Source organism: Equus caballus, chromosome 16 (assembly GCF_041296265.1).
Source record: "Equus caballus isolate H_3958 breed thoroughbred chromosome 16, TB-T2T, whole genome shotgun sequence".
In the NCBI taxonomy this organism is placed as follows: Eukaryota; Metazoa; Chordata; class Mammalia; order Perissodactyla; family Equidae; genus Equus; species Equus caballus.
In genome coordinates, this window is record NC_091699.1 from 16567249 (window position 1) to 16580840 (window position 13592).

The 13592-nt window shown below is 44.7% G+C and overlaps 1 long non-coding RNA gene across 1 annotated transcript; it reads right to left on the reverse strand.

The window, feature by feature from the left end:
* Positions 1 to 8006: 8006 nt before the first annotated feature.
* LOC106781770 (uncharacterized) lies at positions 8007 to 12647 on the reverse strand. The gene is made up of 3 exons (XR_001378514.3): positions 12345 to 12647; positions 10316 to 10430; positions 8007 to 8257 (listed from the first exon to the last, which is right to left on the reverse strand). It is a non-coding gene; the product is annotated as an uncharacterized lncRNA (long non-coding RNA).
* Positions 12648 to 13592: the final 945 nt, after the last annotated feature.

The window sequence follows — 13592 nt, forward strand, 5'->3', positions numbered from 1 at the left end:
CTTAGGATACATACCCAGTAGTGGGATGGCTGGGTCATAAGGTATTTCTATTCTTAACTTTTTGAGGAATCTACATACTGTTTTCCATAGTGGCTGCACCAGTTTGCATTCCCACCAACAGTGTATGAGGGTTCCCTTTTCTCCACAGCCTCTCCAACATTTGTCACTCTTGGTTTTGGATATTTTTGCCATTCTAACAGGTGTAAGGTGATATCTTAGTGTAGTTTTGATTTGCATTTCCCTGATGATTAGTGATGATGAGCATCTTTTCATGTGTCTATTGGCCATCCGGATATCTTCTTTGGAGAAATGTCTGTTCATGTCCCCTGCCCATTTTGTAATTGGGTTGTTTGATTTTTTATTGTTGAGTTGTGTGAGTTCTTTGCATATTATGGAGATTAACCTTTGTCGGGTAAATAACTTGTGAATATTTTTTCCCAATTAGTGGGCTGTTTTTTTGTTTCAATCCTGTTTTCCCTTGCCGTGAAGAAGCTCTTTAGTCTGATGAAGTCACATTTGCTTATTCTTTCTATTGTTTCCCTCATGTGAGGGGTTATGGTGTCCGAAAAGATTCTTTTGAAGCTGATGTCAAAGAGTGTACTGTCGATATTCTCTTCTAGAAGACTTATTGTTTCAGGCCTAATCTTTAGGTCTTTGATCCATTTTGAGTTTATTTTAGTAAATGGTGAAAAAGAATGGTTGATTTTCATTCTTTTACATGTGGCTGTCCAGTTTTCCCAGCACCATTTGTTGAAGAGACTTTCTTTCCTCCATTGTATGCCCTCAGCTCCTTTGTCAAAGATTAGCTGTCCATATATACCCTTGCATTTTTATGAACTAAGGCAAGCATGTGCCAGAGCAGAAGGTCGTCAGCTCTGCTCTCTCAACAGAGCTGTCACTTGTGCAGTGTCACTATGCATTTAAAGCAAGTGGATTTAGGCGCAGACTTTGAGAACCCAATCAGGTTGCTAAGTAGAGGACTTTCTCAATAGAGTATAGTTTTGAGCACAGGTGGTTGAAATCATAGCTCTGGCACTTACTAGCTGTGACCTCGGTCAAGTTACCTGAAGTCTCTGTGCCACAGTTCGCTCATTCAGAAAATGGGGATGATAATTTACCTTACAGGGTTGTTGTGAGAATTCGATCAGTTAATTTATGTAAAGCACCTGGAATAGCGCCTGACACGTTGAACGTGTTACATAGCTCTTCACTATTATTTTCTCCCCCTCCCCCTCCTCCTCCCCCTCCTCCCCAAACCCCCCCCCAGCACCTGGTTGTATATTCTAGTGCAGGTCTCTCTGGTTGTGCTATGTGGGATGCTTCCTCAGTGTGGCCTGCCCTTCACTACCCAACCCTTCCCTCACGTTCCTGGGGTACAGGTCCTCGTGTCCTCCTTGTCCATGCTTGCCACCTTTAATCTTTCCTTCTCCTTCTGCATCTCTTTCCCTCTGCCACAAGCCTGGAGCGGAGGACTGACTGTAACACCAGCTGTATCAGAGACCCAACTCCAATGGCTTAAACACATTTTTATTTTCTCTTCTCTTTCTCTTACGTAAGAAAAGTCTGGAAGTAGGTAGTTCTGGGCAGGTGTGAGAGCTCTGTCATCAAGCAGTGTTGCTTAGCTAACGGCTTCCATCCTCAAAATCACCTCATGGTGACAAGAATGACTGCAGTTCCAGTCATCACATCTACATGTAGGAAGGGGCGCGTTCACAGAGGTGACTCGGCACGGTCATTGTCCTTGCAGGAGCTTTCCTGGAAGCTCCTCCCAAGTACTGCACGGGAGCATAGAGCATTTGGCCATCTTACCTTCTGGGGAGACTGAGAAATATAGTTTTTCATGTGAGCACACTGTCACTCCCAACAGAGTCCTGTGTCAGAAGCCAAACTCTGCAAACTAAATAAAACGAAGCAGAAAGATGAGTTTATTGTGAAGGTTTCAACCTGCCAGGAAACTCAAGGCTACAGGAGCAACGAGTTCTGAGTTGCTCCCAGACTAAGGATTTTTATTGGGTAAATATAGAAGTTATTTGGCTTCTTCAGCTGATTGGCTGCCTGTGGTCTTCTTTCTTACTTTGAATCAGGTTAGCAGAGTCAAGCAAGAAAGGAAGTCCAGAGATGGCACGAACAGACTTGGTGTTTGGGGATTGGCTGGTGTCCTCTGCTGATTTCTGAGAAGAGCTATAAATTCCTATAGTGTTAGGTTTGATTTCCTTTATGCGCCCACGTTGACCATCTCCATTTTGTCCTTGACATAAGTGCCTCCATTTTAGTTTTGTTCTACACCTATTGTGATGGAAAACGGTAAGTGGGTAAGTGGCTAGCTCTCAAAGCTATACTATCTTCAGGAAGAAGAAAAGGAGAGTGGCCATTGGGTAGGCAGTTAGGTGCCCCTACTACTCCATCCTAGGATTCCTTCAGCACAGAGCACTGTGAGTGCTTGGGAAGGACTCTCCGATGGACCGTTTAGGTAGATGATGAGATATCTAAGAAGCACGGTCCAATAATGATGGGTCCCTAACTCATCTTTTAGGGAGGAGGGTTCAGATTAACCCAAGCCTTTTGTTTTGCTGAATAGAGATGTAAGTTTGAATCCAGAGCTGTTTTGCTTGGACAACAGAGAGATGAAATACTGCCAAGAGGAGTCCTATTTGTTTTCATCCTTAACACCAAACATTAGCCTTTTCTCTAAATACCCTTTTAACAAATATTAGAAGAATGAGGATTTGAAAGGATGCCAAATTATTCGCCTGCCTGGGACAGACATTTCTGTGCTCACCGGTATCTGGTCCTCCTTTGCCTCTTTCTGAGCACATAGGAGGAGTAGCTACCCAGCCCCCTTGCAACTCTGCAGGGCTATGTGACTAGCTCTGGTCAGCAGGCTGTAAGCAGAGGCCACATATGTCACTTCCAGGCCTAAGCACGCAAGAGCAGATGTGAGTTCTCATTGCTTGTCTCTTCCCCCCACCATGATGAATACAGAGGTCTTGTGTTGAGGTGGTGGAGGTACAAAACTGAAGCGGCCTGGCTCACTGAGTGTCAGCACATGGAGGACCCTGCCCCAGGGGTTGGAGGGGCTCTCAGCAGATTGCGACCAATCAAGAAATAAATTTTTGGGGCTGGCCCCATGGCTGAGTGGTTTAAGTTCTGCACACTCCACTTCAGCGGCCTGGGTTCATGGGTTCAGATCCTGGACACAGACCTACTCCACTTACCAGCCATGCTGTGGAGGTGTCCCACATACAAAAAAAAATAGAGGAGGACTGGCACAGATGTTAGCTCAGGGCTAATCTTCCTCAGAAAAAAAAAAGAAGGAAGTTTTTCATAATAATTCAAAAGTAAAACAACCCAAGGTCTATCAACTGATGAATGGATAAATAAAATGTGGTATATCCATACAATCGAATATTATTCAGCCATAAAAAAGGAAACTACTGATACATGCTACAACATGGAGGAAACTTGAAAACATTATCGTCAGTGAAAGAAGCCAGACACAGAAGGCCACATATTGTTTGATTCCGTTTATACGCAGTGTCCAGAATAGACAAATCCACAGAGGCAGAAAATAGATTACTGGTTGCCTAGGGCTGGGTTGAGAAAAGGAATAAGGAGAAACTATTAATAGGCAGAGAGTGTCTTTTTTGAAGTGATGAAAATGTTCTAAAATTAGATAGTGGTGATAGTTGCACAACTCTGTGAGTAGACAAAAGCCATTAATTGTACACTTTCAATCGGTAAATTTCATAATATATGAATTTTATCTCAATACTGCTATTAAAAAAATACATTTTTGTTAAGTTCAATCACTGAGATTTCAGGCCTAATCTGTTACTACTAAAGCATAATCTGGTCCATCCTCGATAAAACACTGCCCAAGGTGCCCACATGTCTATGGTCTGCCTCAGCTATGATACAGCATGAATAAGGTACCATGGGAGCATAGAGCAGGGGTTAACTACCTCTGCCTGGGGAGCCGTGGAGGAATTCCCAGCCAAGGTGCTGGGACTTGAGCCAGTCAGAGGCATTTTGACCAGAGGGCTGGAGTGGGAATGCTGTATTTTAGGTCACTCCGACACCAGGGCAGAGGCTGGATGCACTAGGTAAAACCCTGGGTCGGAAGCTGGGAGCTTGAGTCTGTTGGTCCCACAGACACACCCTGCTGCCAGACCTCCCACATGCCGGCCCCTCTGCCTGGTACACCCTCCCCTCACCTCTTCACCTGGTAAGTCCTTCTCATCCTTCAAGCCTCAGCCTCGAAGTCACTTCCTCCAGGAAGCCTGCCCCAGCTGCACAGACTAGACTAGAGTCCCTTATGTTGTGCTTTTGGAGTATGCCATCCTTCTAGCACTTGTCTTGTGATTAACTACCTCTTATGTCATGACTCGCATGTGGTCTGTCTCCCTCACTGAGCTCTAAGCTCCAATGAGCCATGCTTGTCTTGTTCACGGTTGCACCCTCACCGCCCAGCACAGTGTCTGACCCACACTAGGTGCTCAGTAAATATTTGGGGACTAAACCAGGTGGGCGGGAACCTGAATTGGTAGATGAATCTAGAATTCTATTAGCTGGCTTGAAGGCGAGATTTCTTTTGAAGGGAAAGAAAAGCATGACCTGAACTTCCATGAGAACAGGGAGTGGCGAGAGTCCAGGCTTTGGTGTCAGCCTGGCTCAGTCATGCCCCAGCTGTGTGACCTAGAGAAAGTCACTTTCCTTCTCTGAAAGTCAGTTTCTTTCTCTGTAAAATGGAGACAATAATATTTATCTCATTCAATCAGAGTGTGCACAAAACAGCTAGCATTCAGTCACACAAACGCTTGATAAATGACAATAATAAAAAAAATAGAGCTTTATTTTCTCAATCCTGACAATAATCCTTTGAGGATTATAACTCAGCATGTCCCAAACTTGCGCAGTTATAGGAATCTCCTGGGAGAAACGCGGTATAAATATAGATTCACAAACTCTCGTCCTGGATGTTCTCATTCAGTGGGACTGGGGTGAGGCATGACGACTGTATTTTCATCAGGCATTCCAGGCGACTCTCATGAGGAGGTAAGTGAGAAACACATCAGGTGTTATCATTACCCCCACTTTACTGATAAGGAGAGCGAGTCTTAGACCAGGGCTTCTCCCATGCGCTCTAATGTGCAGGAGAGTCACCCGGGGATTCTGATTCGGTAGGTCTGGGGTGGGGCCCGAGGTCCAGGAGCTCTAGCAAGCTCCCAGGTGATATTGATGTAGTTGGTCTGAGGACCACACGGAGTGGAAGGGGCGGGGCTGGCCTGGAGAGTCAGCTCACTGGTCCTCAGATAGCGATACATTGGTGTCAGCTTAAAATGCTAATGCCTGGGTCCTGCTCCTGCAGATTCTGATGTAATTAGTGGGGGGTGTGGCCTGGGCATTGGAATTTTTAAAACCTTCCCAGATGATTCTACCATATAGCAAAGTTTGAGAACCACTGGTTTAGGTAAAAGTCATATAGTTTGAATTCATAACTAATAAATGGCCAAGCCAGGATGTGACCCCAGGGCCAAGTATCGTGTGGGAGAGTCTACAAAATGGTAACTGATATTAATATTATTATTATAAAGATATTATCATTATTTGAGGGGGGACCCCAGAAATAAGGCACATAGAAGTAACATAAGGCTGGAGTCAAAATCTAGAGTTTGCAAGCACGAAGTGGGCCAGGCCACCACATCGGCAGGGGCTAGTCTGGGAGAGCGCCCTGCTTATTCCCCCAGCTGTGGGCAGACAATGGCGGACAAACATGGGTGCGTGCCTCGCTCTCTCTCCCTGGCAACCCTCCAAATGGCATGAGCAGCTGCTGAGGCCTGAACTCACCTGGCACCCACACTTACAGCTTTTTGAAGATGGAGACAAAAGCCAGGCTGCCCTGCCCTTGAGATCAGAGAGGTATGATTGGACAATGTTGAGAAAACTGTAGCAGCCCCTAACTCAATTTCTTACCCATTATCCTGGCGAAATGTCTCCAGGGAACAGACGTCCATGGCCTGATTAACTAGAATGCCAGACCACCGGAGACAGACAAACATTCCAACCACAAAATTCATTTGGAAGACTCAAAGCAGAGAATGCTGTCAAAGAAGACTGGCTGTAATTTCAGAAGCCATAAGAGGCACCACTTGACATGAATAATAAAAATAAAAGCTGTCATTCACCGAGGGACTGCTGTTGCTGGTCGCTGTTCTCAGTTCTCTCCACGCATGATCTCCCTTCATCCTGGAGTAGGTACTTTTGGCCCCTCTGAATAGGCCAGGGGATGCACGTTCAGAAGTCCCCAGGTCACACACATCTCTTCAGTGGCAGAGATGGGGTCTGAACCCCTCCCTAGCTCTTAACCACTTTGTGTTCTCCTTCTCACTCTGGTAGCTGAGCCTCGTATATCATTGCCTGCTTTGGCCTTTAAACAAAGAAATATTCTTCCTCTGACTATGCAGTGTAATAATTATCCCAGATGAGCCGAGGGGAGACGGAGCCCAGCTTCTCTGTACCCACATCCATCTCTCCAAGTGCCTGCTCTCCAGCGAGTAAACAGACAGACTTTGGGATGGCTGCAGGGCCCCAAAGAGAGAAACAAATGATGTACTCAGCTTTGAAGGGTGCCAGCACCAGAGAAAGAGAGGTTGTTTGAGCAGCTTGTCTCTGGTTTTTCATCAGAGCTTTCTGCTGTTTTAATTTGCCCCAGGGATCTGGAAAGACAAGGCTTCTATTCCAAAGGCTTCGTGCAGAAACAACTACAGGTGTGGTCATTTAATTTCCTATCTTAAAAAAAGACCAGGTGACATTGTGAACCAGCTGGCAGACATTTGTTCTAAAGAGCAGGATTGTGACTAGCTCCTATTTTGTCCCTCCACCACAGGGCATACTAGTGTTCTGTGTCCTCTACCAAGGATCCAGCATTCTCTCCCTCTGCGTCTGATCCCTGAAGCCTGAAAATCCTTTCACAGGAGGACAAAAGCTTTCCTTCCCTAATTAGAGAGAGGGCTTAAAGGCAGATAGCCTCTGGAGGGAGAAAGGCAAGGTGAAGTCTTTCCATCCTATCAGCCAGCAAAGACCTAGAATCATCTTGACCTGATTCTGTCCTTTAGCAACTCACAACTAGGAATGTCTTCCTGAGGGCAACCGTAAGCAAAAAGCTGGGAGCAGTCTTCGATTTTAAGCTTTTGGCTAGCTAACGAATTAACGAGCAAAGAATTTGAATTGCCTTTTTGTTTAATCTGCAAGATAATGAGGAAATCTCTTCCCTCAAGTTCAGAGCTAGCTAACTAGTTAGGGAAGAACTGAACTCCAAGGTGGATTGCAAGCTCTTTTGTTGGCTTGAATCCATCTGGGTTTGGAGACTGTTTAGCTAGCAAGCAAACAAGCAAATCGTTTGGGAGACCATCTTGGTTTTTATCATTTTGGCTACAAAACCCAGACGTTAATCTGTTGCCAATTCTTTCCTTAGCTATGAAGTGTAACCTTTGTTTCTCACCAGGCTTGGGTTGCAAATTGGTCACATACTAGGCATAATTATAGTTAATCTTGATAGAGTGCTTACTATTTGCCGGACACAGTTTTAAGGGTTTTATATGTATGAACTCATTTGCTCCTTGCAATAGTTCTATGAAGTAGGTACTATTTTCATTCCAATTTGCATATGCAGAAACTGAGACACAGACATTAGGTAACTTCAAGGATACAGACAATAAGAGGCCAAGTCAGGATTTGAACCCAAGAAATCTGACTCCAGAGGCCACATTGTTTTTAAATTTTAATTGTAAACATTTTATAAAAGGATAATAGACATACAGAAAAACGTACGTCTTAAATGTACAGCTCAAGAAATTTTCATGAAATGAAATTAACCCAGATCAAGAAACAGAACGTGATCAGACCCCAGAAGTGCCCTCCTGCTCAGTTCTAGTCCCTACGTCTGTAACTGAGCAAGGGCTCATTCTGCTCACTGCGACTTTAAAGCCAATTGATTGCAAGACGAGTTGGTGGTTGAGAAAAGGATTTATTCAATTAGCCAGCAAAATCGGAAGATGGCCGACTCATGTCCCAAAGACCATCTTAAACAAGCACACAATCTTAAGGCAGTTATGTAGGACTAGTGGGCTATGAAGGAGGGGCTCAGGAACGTTGACCATCTGGCATTGGTGACGGGAGACGCCATACCAGGTCTTTCAGTTGTCATCCATCATGGATGCCAACATAGATGTTCTTCTCTGAGGAGGTCGTCATGTTCCTAAGAAAAGAACAAAGTTATCATCTATCACTATGGGGAGGTACATGTATCAGCCAGGATTATTTCCCAAAGCGCAGCTATTTATCTCCTAGGCTACATGCAGGGTCAAACATATACAGTTTGGGTGAGTTAGTCAGAGGGTATTCTAAGTTAGAACATGGCTTCCCTCATGTCAACCTTGCTTTAGGCCAGTATCATCCCCATCTCAGGATAACCACTATCCTGATTTCCTACTGTCTAAGATCCTACAATCTTTGCCCCTTTTTTAACTTCATATAAATCTAATCATATAATATGTATGCACCCTGCAGTGTCTAGCTTCTTTCATTCCTCCTAATGTTCGAGACTCATCCATGTAGTTGCCTCTCTATCCCATTCTGTTGGTCTATCTATCCTTGGGCCAATACCACACTCTTAATTACCACAGCTTTATGTACCATCTTCATATCAGATAGTACTAACATAGAGCTACAGTAATTAAGACAGCTTTGTTCTTCTTCAGGATCACTTCGGCTGTTCTTAGCTCTTTGCCAAGCTCATCAATCTCCACCAAAATACCTGTTGGGATTTGTTTAACTGGGATTGCATTAAAATTATGAATAAATGTGGTGACAATTATTATCTTTACAATAGTGAGTCTTCCAGATGAAGCGTCCCTTCATTTTTTTAGATCTCTAATCTCTCTCAATAATGTTTTATAGGATTTTGTTTTTGTTTTTTAGGTCTTATACATTTTTTTTCTTTTGCTGAGGAAGATTCACTCTGAGGTAACATCCACTGCCAATCTTCATCTTTTTATATGTGAGCCACCATCATAGCATGGCCACTGACAGATGAATGGTGTAGGTCTGCACCCAGGAACCAAACCTGGGCCACCAAAGCAGAGTACACTGAACTTAACCACTAGACCACTGAGGCTGACCCTTATACATCTTTCATTCAATTTATTCCTAGATATTTGATGTCTTTTATGCCATTATAAATAGATTTTTTAAATTTCATTTTTATTTGTTTGTTTCTAGTATTTAGAAATAAAATGATTTTTTGTATACTAACCTTGTATCCAGTGACCTTCCTAAATTCACTTATTAATTTAACCATTTTTGTGTAGATTCTTTTGGATTTTTTACATGCACAATCATATCTAAAAATGATGATGTATTTGTTGCTTCCTTTCCAATAACTATGCCTCTTATTAATCTTTCCCGCTTCAGAGGTCATTTCTTAACTACTATGCTACAATCCAAATTGCTGTACAGAACACCAGAGCTCTCTGTAAAACCCATTTCCCTCCTAAGTCCAACATTCCTGGGAGCCCACAGCAGGTTTTTTTTTTTTTTTAGGAAGATTAGCCCTGAGCCAACATCTGCTGCCAATCTTCCTCTTTTTGCTGAGGAAGACTGGCCCTAAGCTAACATCTGTGCCCATCTTCCTCTACTTTATATGTGGGACACCTACCACAGCATGGCTTGACAAGCGGTGCCATGTCTGCACCCAGGATCCAAATCGGTGAACCCTGGGCCCCCGAAGCGGAACATGTGAACTTAACTGCTATGCCACTGGGCCGGCCCCACCACAGCAGGTATTCTTTACATGTGCTCATTGATCAAGTTAGGAATGCCTTCTGCCCCAAAGAACAGAAAACCCGACCTTTGTGGCATAAACAAATAAGAGGAATTTTTTGTTGATGTTTTGTTTTGCCTAATGGAGATCCTAAATAAATGGCTGCTGCAGCTCCAGCCATCACATCCACTTTCAAGGCAGGAAGAAAAAGGAAGGAGGCAAGGGCCTCCATATTTATACCCTGAGTACTTTCTCAGAAGTCCCAGAGCAGATTGCCCCTTAGGACACATGGACCAGAACTAAGCCATGTGGTCATTGCTAATTTCCAGGGAGCCTGGGAAAGTGGGATATAGAATTATTATAACTGGCTTAGACAAGATCCATAATCTGGGCCAGACACATTACCTCTTTGAACAAAATGATAGTTCACTTAGCAAAGAAGAAGGCATGGTATCGGGTGGGCAGCTAGTGGTGTCTACCATAACTCAAACTTACCTCCACCATGACAGGCTTCTGCCTGCTCTCTCTTGCACCAGCTGGGTATTCCTGTGTCCCCTCTGGACAATAGCACCTTCTGCCACAGCTGAAGCCTCCGGGTGGTCAAGTTGCCCTGTGATGTAGCAGCCAAGTGAGGGGAATGCTTCTCACCTCCTTTCATGCTACCCTCTGTCAGAACTGTCACACAGTAGTGCTGCTCGTACTCAAACGTTATAGAATTTTTAATAAAACAGATCAGTTACAATCCTCTTCTTTGCAAAGACCTCAACACAAGTGTCCAGAGCTGAACCCAGAACCAAGTGAGAACCAGGACACTGTGCACATGGCCCCAGTGAAGACCAGAATTTACTAGTGAGTCAAGCTTGTTATACTGGGTGCTCACTCTCCTCTTTCCCAGGAGACACTGGTGTTCTAGTGAGCCAAGATTCTGATGTGAATCCCTGCTCAGACTCCAGCTGGGACCCTGGCAATACACATGAGTAAGCAAAAAACTAGGAAACCATTTTGGCTTCAGAGCACTTTTGAACTGGGATAACAATTTTGAATTTTTTAGCTAGCCGGCAAGTCTAGAAATGTGGGGTCTAGACCCAATCCTGGCACTAATTGGCTGCTTAATCTTAGGGAATTTCACTCCCTTCTCTGGGCTTCAGTTTCCCTACCTGAAAAGATAAGAGAGTTTGACCAGATGGCTTCTCACATTCAACCCAGCTCAACTCTTTTTAGAGCCCACCCCTATGAGAGTGTGCTAAGGGAATGCCCCAGTGGGCCCTCAGTGTTCGTCAGCTTAGATGCTGAGTATCTGAGGAGGAGGTCTTAATGTTAGCACCATATTAAAGATGACGAAACTGTGAGTCACAAAGATAAGGCAACTTGCTCAAGATGGCACAGCTAATAAGCAGTGGATCAGGATTTGAACCCACTTCTATCTGACTCCATCCTGGGCTCTGGACCACCATGACATGCGACCTCTATCAGCTCCCTGGGAATGGAGCCTGTGCAGCTACTGTGCAAAGCCTCAGCTGCAGAGAAGAGAGTCTTGCTTCTGGGTGGAGTGGGAAGGGCTCCCAGCTGAGGGGCAGGGCTGTCATCCACCTACTCACCCTCCCTGTGCATTGTCTGCCCACATGACTACAATTCTCTGCAAAGCCCTCAGCTTTTCTCTACCATAGACTTCTTATTTTATTATTTCAATATAAATGATTTACTGGGAATTGTTACTCCTCAGACTGCTGAGCCTGCCGTAGAAATCAGATTGCCCTAATCTATAGCTAAGCTGAAACATATCCTTAGCTATAAGGATTCAGAACCGAGATAGCAGGCAGGCCATCACACTTGCCATCTGTATCATTTACTCAGCAGTGCATCTCAGGACCTGCCACATGGGAGGCCTGTAAACACATCCAAATGTGTGACTTCTCTTCCCATAGTCTCCACGGGAGGTTACATACACATGCCAACAATTCCACCTAGGAAACTTTTGTGAGAACTTATGTTGTATTTGTTGAGCTGCCTCAGTTTTCCCAAAAGAATCAACCTTTGGGAGGACAAAAGGCAAAAAAAACAAATGGAAGTATTCAGTTTATTGACAATTTTCTGAGGCAAAGGCAGCCAGGATTCCAAACTCCTGAGCTCTCCACCATCACTTCCCATGGCAGGTTCCGGAGGGAGATTTGCAGAAATCTAAGCAATACCCACGCCTCCTATCCTAATAAGCTTGGTGGTCCATAGAGGAGCAGAAAGGACTTCTTTTGCCCCCTGGGCCTGAAGCTCTTAGCCAGTGCTTCTTAAAGTCTCTGGTGAAGTACCATTCCTTTTTCCAATCTGTCATAGACCAATAATTCTATAAAACACAATAAAAGTGAATTACTAGGGAAAAAAATAAGAGGAAAGACATACAAAATAAAAGCCTGAGTGTTTTATTATTAGATTCAATAGATTCAATATAGATTCAACTAGATTCAATAAAATTACTCTGTCAAATTGCCCTAAAAATTTCTAAACACTTACTCTCAATTTCGGTTCTTACCTTGTCCAGATGAGTTTCAAACAGCTTACAGATCAGCACTGGTCCCTGCACCACGATTGAGTAGCACTTTGCCAGAAAAAAACAAAGGGGCAACTATGTGGCATATGTGCCACCAGTCTCCTATCCCACAACCACAGCAGACACTGCTAACTGATCACAACACTCATGCCTGAGCACAACTCCAGATTCCTTCTCAGCACATTCATGCACTCCCAGAGTCAGATTGCATACGCAAAACGAAAACTATTTGCTATCCCTGGTTCCCCTTTCCAGTCCCACCTACTGATCCTGCCTCTCTGACTATGCAGACCTTCTGTCCTGAGCCATCCGCTCCACCCCTCCTTTCCACTCCCTCCAACATGGATAGGTCTTCCCCGTTGGAGGGGCCAGAGCCTGCCTGTGGGGGAGGCAGCCCCAGCACTGGATTCCTTGGAGGGAAGAAAGAGAAGCACAATCCTGAAATTTCAAGGAAAGAAAAGACCGAGAGAATTTCCCCCAACCCCCCGCAAACCAGTTCTATTTACGATCTCTTTACACGCCCCCCACCCCCCCCAAACAGTATGGCCTAATCATGTGCTTTGAATCTTTCACTAGAGAGACCATCTGCGGAGCACCTGCATTGTATCAGATCTTATTTTAGGTGATTAGTTTTGCTGTCTCAGTTGATCATATAACACCACCATGAAATAGCCATTATTATATCCCCATTTTAACAGAGGATGAGACTCAGAGAGAGAAAGTCATAAAGCTTGGATTCAAACGGAGGTCAGTTGCCTTCCAAGGTCTGTGCGTTGATTCGTTTTATCTTCAATCTCCGTCCAGACCCAGTTTTGGAGTTGGGGAAGACAAGCTTGAGCTCCCTCTAGAGGTGACATTATGCAATCCACAGTCTTCTCCAAGTGGTACTACCAGACAGGAGTGGCAGCACTTCCCCTCCTCACCCCTAGATGGCAGTGAGACCAAGGCTCAGCCCCAAATGCAGCCTTTTTTTTTTTTTTTTTTGAGGAAGATTAGCCCTGAGCTAACATCTGCTGCCTATCCTCCTCTTTTTGCTGAGGAAGACTGTCCCTGGGCTAACATCCATGCCCATCCCCCTCCACTTTATATGTGGGACACCCGCCACAGCATGACTTGCCAAGTGGTGCCATGTCTGCACCCAGGATTCGAGCCAGCGAACCCCGGGCTGCCGAAGTGGAACGTGGGCACTTAATCACTGAGCCACCGGGCCCGCCCCCTCAGCCTTTTATC